Source organism: Physeter macrocephalus, chromosome 12 (genome assembly GCF_002837175.3).
Source record: "Physeter macrocephalus isolate SW-GA chromosome 12, ASM283717v5, whole genome shotgun sequence".
In the NCBI taxonomy this organism is placed as follows: Eukaryota; Metazoa; Chordata; class Mammalia; order Artiodactyla; family Physeteridae; genus Physeter; species Physeter macrocephalus.
Genome location: NC_041225.1, coordinates 57002167 through 57008953, shown reverse-complemented (window position 1 = coordinate 57008953; position 6787 = coordinate 57002167).

Here is a 6787-nt window from a genome sequence, read left to right as displayed (position 1 = left end):
CTGTCCATTGGTGAAAGTGGGGTGTTAAAGTCCCCTACTATGATTTTGTTACTGTCAATTTCCCCTTTTATGGCTGTTAGCATTTGTCTTATGTATTGAGGTGCTCCTATGTTGGGTGCATAAATATTTACAATTCTTATATCTTCTTCTTGGATCGATCCCTTGATCATTATGTAGTGTCCTTCTTTCTCTCTTGTAATAGTCTTTATTTTAAAGTCTATTTTGTCTGATGTGAGAACTGCTACTCCAGCTTCCTTTTGATTTCCATTTGCATGGAATACCTTTTTCCTTCGCCTCACTTTCAGTCTGTACGTGTCCCTAGGTCTGAAGTGGGTCTCTTGAAGACAGCATATATATATGAGTCTTGTTTTTGTATCCATTCAGCCAGTCTGTTTCCTTTGGTGGGAGCATTTAATCCATTTACATTTAAGGTAATTATCGATATGTATGCTCCTATTCCCATTTTCTTACTTGCTTTGGGTTTCTTATTGTAGGTCTTTTCCTTCTCTTGTGTTTCCTGTCTAGAAAAGTTCCTTTAGCATTTGTTGTAAAGCTGGTCTGGTGATGCTGAACTCTCTCAACTTTTGCTTGTCTATAAAGGTTTTAATTTCTCTATCAAATCTGAATGAAATCCTTTCTCGGTAGAATAATCTTGGTTGTAAGTTTTTCTTCTTCATCACTTTAAATATGTCTTACCACTCCCTTCTGGCTTGCAGAGTTTCTGCTGAAAGATCAGCTGTTAACATGTTTTCTTATAGTACTAAACGGTTTTGGTTTTACAGTTAGATCTTTGATGCATTTTAAGTTAATAATGCATTTGCTGTATAGTGTAAAGTACGAATCTAATTTTTTTCTTTTTCCAAGCATTAACAGGGTTGTCCAAGCTTCCTTTATTAAAAAGTCTATCTTTGCCTTTTATCTTATACTAAATTTCCATATGACCATTGGTCTATCACTGTGTTTTCTCTTCTATTCCACTGGTGTATCTGTCTATTAATGCTTCAATACCTCCTTGTTCTAATTACAGAGGCTGTATAGTATGTTAATATCTGATAGGTTTAATTCACACTCATAATTTTTCTTTTTCAGTGTTTCTCTGGTTATTCTTCTACATTTGGTATTCTATAATAATTTCAGCATTAATTTGTAAAATTCCATAAAAAGCTTATTTATATATTATTGTGGTAAATTTAGAAATTAACAGGAAGAACTGACATATTTGTAATGATGTGTTTGAATTATTTGTATCTTTGATTCTGTTCAGTTTGTCAAATGTAGTGTATCATGTGCAGATAGATATAGTTTTACTTCTTTATCTATTCTTATACTTTGATTTCTTGCATCTAACACATTGGCTAATCTCTCTAGCAAAACACTGCCGTTTAGTGAATATATTGGCATCCATGCCATCCATTCCTGATTTTAGAAATTCCTCTAGTGTTTCCCCATTAAGACACTGGCTTTGTGATTAATATATATTTAATCATGTTAAGAAAGTAGTCCTCAATTCATTTTTTCTTGAATGCTTTTATCATCAGTTAATTTTGAATTTCATCAATGGCTTTATCAGCATCTATGGAGATAATCACATTATTTTTCCCCTTACAGCTATTAATGTGGTATGTGATATTAATGAATTTACTACTATCAAATCAACCATGAAATAAATCTCACTTGGTCATAGTGTATTTTTTTCTTAATGTGCTGTTGAACTCTCTTTGCTATTATTTTTGTGTCAATATTCATAAATAATATGGTTATTATAATTTTACAGTATATTTAGCAGGATTAAGTATCAATATTATATTTGCTTCATAAAAGAAGTTAGGATATTTTTCATTTTTGTTTTCAATGCTCTGGAACAATTTATGGAGCATTAAGACTACTGCTTTTTGAAGACTTACTAGAATTCCTCTGTGAAATTATCTGAGCCTGGTCTTTTTTTTGTGGGATAATTCCTTACCTCTCATTATTTCTACTATGAAAAGTGATCTGTTTATACTTTCTAACTCCAATTATGTCAATTTTGGTAATCTCTATTTTCCTAAATATTTATCCAGTTCATCTAAATTTTCAGATTTGCATCAAGGTCTATAGTCTATTAGTACTTTTAAATTTTCCTCTGTTTCAATGGTTATTTCCCCTTTGTCAGTTCTTATTTTGTACTTCTGTGCTTTCTCCCTTTGTTCATGATCAAGTTAGCTAGTTTTGTTGACTTTTAAAAATACAATTTTGGATTTATTAATTAGGTCTACTGATTTGCTACTCTTTACCACACTGATTTCTGCTTTACCCTTATGATTGCCTTCCTTGTGTTATATTTACTTTGTTGTTCTTTTACAAGTTTTTGGAGCTAAAACATTATTTTTAGAATTTCGTTTTTACTGGTAAAAGTGTTTACTCCTATGAATTTTGCTTTGACAACTGCTTAAAACGTATCCCACAGATTGTAATAAAGAGAGAGCTTTCTCTTAATTTTTCATTCTATAATTTCATTTTGCATTTCCCCTTTCACTGAGTTATTTAATTAAAATTTTTTAAATTTCAAAGAAGAACATTTCTCTTTTTGTTAGTAATTTCTAGTTTTATTGCTTTGTGATCATGGAGTTTCACCTGTAATATTTCTACTTTATGAAACCTAGTAATGTTCTAGAGCTGACTTGTACTGGCTTATGAAATCCAATTGTCTTTATCTCTTGTCAATTCCTTGTTCAGTGACATTGCATTGGTAACTTCAAATTGGCTGTATGAGGATTTACATCAGAGAAATTAGCAAATGCTGCAACAGAGCTTTTTTCTCATAGAGACATGCCTGTTAAATATTTATCATCATACCACTGAATTTACTGTGTGTATGTGTAGTAAAAAATAATCAAATTGTGTGACTGGTGCATGAACTTGAGAAAACAATGTCTTCTCTATTGTCAGGCTATAGAGTGATACCTATTCACAAGATCTTCCACATCTATAATGTTTTTAGGCCTTTCATCGCCTATGTTTTTTGTCTACTTTGTCTTTCCTATATTAACAGAACTGTATGAATGTCTCCTACTATTACTGTAGTTGCCTCTCTCTCCTTGCATCTCCTATAGTTTATTTTTATAAAGGTGGTTGCTATGTTATTTGATGCATAAATATTCATGAGGATACACCTACATTGTGAATTGTGACTTTCCCATCAGAAAGTACCCTTAGGTCTCAAAGAGATAATTCATACACTGATGTTTATAACAGCATTATTCACAATAGCTAAAAGATGGAAGCAACCAAGTGTCCATCAAAGGATGAAGGGATACACAAAATGTGACATATACATATAACGGAATATTATTCAGCCTGAAAAAGAAAGGGACGGAGCTCTGCCCACCAAAGCAACAGCCAGCTCTACCCACCACCAGTCCCTCCCATCAGGAAACTTCCACAAGCCTCTTAGATAGCCTCATCCACCAGACGGCAGACAGCAGAAGCAAGAAGAACTACAATCCTGCAGCCTGTGGAACAAAAACCACATACACAGAAAGATAGACAAGATGAAAAGGCAGAGGGCTATGTACCAGATGAAGGAACAAGATAAAACCCCAGAAAAACAACTAAATGAAGTGGAGATAGGCAACCTTCCAGAAAAAGAATTCAGAATAATGATAGTGAAGATGATCCAGGACCTCAGAAAAAGAATGGAGGCAAAGATCGAGAAGATGCAAGAAATGTTTAACAAAGATCTAGAAGAATTAAAGAACAAACAAACAGAGATGAACAACATAATAACTGAAATGAAAAATACAGTAGAAGGAATCAATAGCAGAATAACTGAGGCAGAAGAACGGATAAGTGACCTGGAAGACTGAAAGGTGGAATTCACTGCTGCGGAACAAAATAAAGAAAAAAGAATGAAAATAAATGAAGACAGCCTAAGAGACATCTGGGACAACATTAAACACAGCAACATTCGCATTTTAGGGGTCTCAGAAGAAGAGAGAGAGAAAGGACCTGAGAAAATATTTGAAGAGATTATAGTCGAAAATTTCCCTAACATGGGAAAGGAAATAGCCACCCAAGTCCAGGAAGTGCAGAGAGTCCCATACAGGATAAACCCAGGAGAAACACTCCGAGGTGCATAGTAATCAAATTGGCAAAAATTAAAGACAAAGAAAAATTACTGAAAGCAGCAAGGGAAAAACAACAAATAACATACAAGGGAGCTCCCATTAACAGCTGATTTCTTAGCAGAAACTCTACAAGCCAGAAGGGAGTGGCATGATATACTTACAGTGATGAAAGGGAAGAACCTACAACCAAGATTACTCTACCCAGCAAGGATCTCATTCAGATTCAGTGGAAAAATCAAAAGCTTTACAGACAAGCAAAAGCTAAGGGAATTCTGCACCACCAAACCAGCTCTACAACAAATGCTAAAGGAACTTCTCTAAGTGGGAAACACAAGAGAAGAAAACGACCTATGAAAACAAACCCAAAACAATTAAGGAAATGGTCATAAGAAGATACATATCAAAAATTACCTTAAACGTGAACGGATTAAATGGTCCAAAAAAAAGGCACAGGCTGGCTGAATGGATACAAAAACAAGACCCATATATATGCTATCGACAAGAGACCCACTTCAGACCTAGGGACACATACAGAATGAAAGTGAGGGGATGGAAAAAGATATTCCATGCAAATGGAAATCAGAAGAAAGCTAGAGTAGCAATACTCCTATCAGATAAAACAGACTTTAAATTAAAGAAAGTTACAAGAGACAAGAAAGGACACTACGTAACGATCACGGGATCAATCCAAGAAGAAGATATAACAATTATAAATATATAAGCATCAAACATAGGAACACCTCGATACATAAGGCAACTGCTAACAGCTATAAAAGAGGAAATCAGCAGTGACACAATAATAGTGGGGGACTTTAACACCTCGCTTACACCAATGGACAGATCATCCAAACAGAAAATTAATAAGGAAATACACGCTTTAAATGACATAATAGACCAGATAGATTTAATTGATGTTTATAGGACATTCCCTCCAAAAACAGCAGATTACACTTTCTTCTAAAGAGCGCACAGACATTCTCCAGGATAGATCACATCTTGGGTCACAAATCAAGCCTCAGTAAATTTAAGAAAATTGAAATCATATCAAGCATCTTTTCTGACCACAACACTATGAGATTAGAAATCAATTACAGAGAAAAAAAGTAAGAAAAACAAACACATGGAGGGTAAACAATACGTTACTAAATAACGAAGCAATCATGAAGAAATCAAAGAGGAAATCAAAAAATACCTAGAGACAAATGACAATGACAACACGATGATCCCAAACCTATGGGATGCAGCAAAAGCAGTTCTAAGAGGGAAGTTTATAGCTATACAAGCCGACTTCAAGAAACAACAAAAAAAAATCTCAAACAATCTAACCCTACACATAAGGGAACTAGAGAAAGAAGAACAAACAAAACCCAAAGTTAGCAGAAGGAAAGAAATCATAAAGATCAGAGAAGAAATAAGTGAAATGGAAACAAAGAAAACAATAGCAAAGATCAATAAAACTAAAAGCTCGTTCTCTGAGAAGATAAACAAAATTGATAAACCATTAGCTAGACTCATCAAGAAAAAGAGGGAGAGGACTCAAATCAATAAAATTAGAAATGAAAAAGGAGAAGTAACAACGGAAACTGCAGAAATACAAAAGATCATGAGAGATTACTACAAGCAACTTTATACCAATAAAATGGACAACCTGGAAGAAATGGACAAATTTTTAGAAATGCACAATCTTCTGAGACTGAACCAGGAATAAATAGAAAATATGAACAGACCAATAACAAGCAGTGAAATTGAGACTGTGATTAAAAATCTTCCAACAAACAAAAGCCCAGGACCAGATGGCTCCACAGGGATGATCCCAAACCTATGGGATGCAGCAAAAGCAGTTCTAAGAGGGAAGTTTATAGCTATACAAGCCGACTTCAAGAAACAACAAAAAAAAATCTCAAACAATCTAACCCTACACATAAGGGAACTAGAGAAAGAAGAACAAACAAAACCCAAAGTTAGCAGAAGGAAAGAAATCATAAAGATCAGAGAAGAAATAAGTGAAATGGAAACAAAGAAAACAATAGCAAAGATCAATAAAACTAAAAGCTCGTTCTCTGAGAAGATAAACAAAATTGATAAACCATTAGCTAGACTCATCAAGAAAAAGAGGGAGAGGACTCAAATCAATAAAATTAGAAATGAAAAAGGAGAAGTAACAACGGAAACGACAGAAATACAAAGCATCCTAAGAGACTACTACAAGCAACTCTGTGCGAATAAAATGGACAACCTGTAAGAAATGGACAAATTCTTAGAAAGGTATACCTTCCCAAGACTGAACCGGGATGAAATACAAAATATGAGCAGACCAATCACAAGTCATGATATTGAAACTGTGATTAAAAATCTTCCAACAAACAAAAGTCTAGGACCAGATGGCTTCACAGGTGAATTCTATCAAACATTTACAGAAGAGCTAACACCCATCCTTCTCAAACTCTTCCAAAAAATTTCGGAGGAAGGAACACTCCCAAACTCATTCTATGAGGCCACCATCACCCTGCCACCAAAACCAGAAAAAGATACTACAAAAAAAGAAAATTACACACCAATATCACTGATGAATATAGATGCAAAAATCCTCAACAAAATACTAGCAAGCAGAATCCAACAACACATTAAAAGGATCATACACCATGATCAAGTGGGATTTATCCCAGGGATGCAAGGATTCT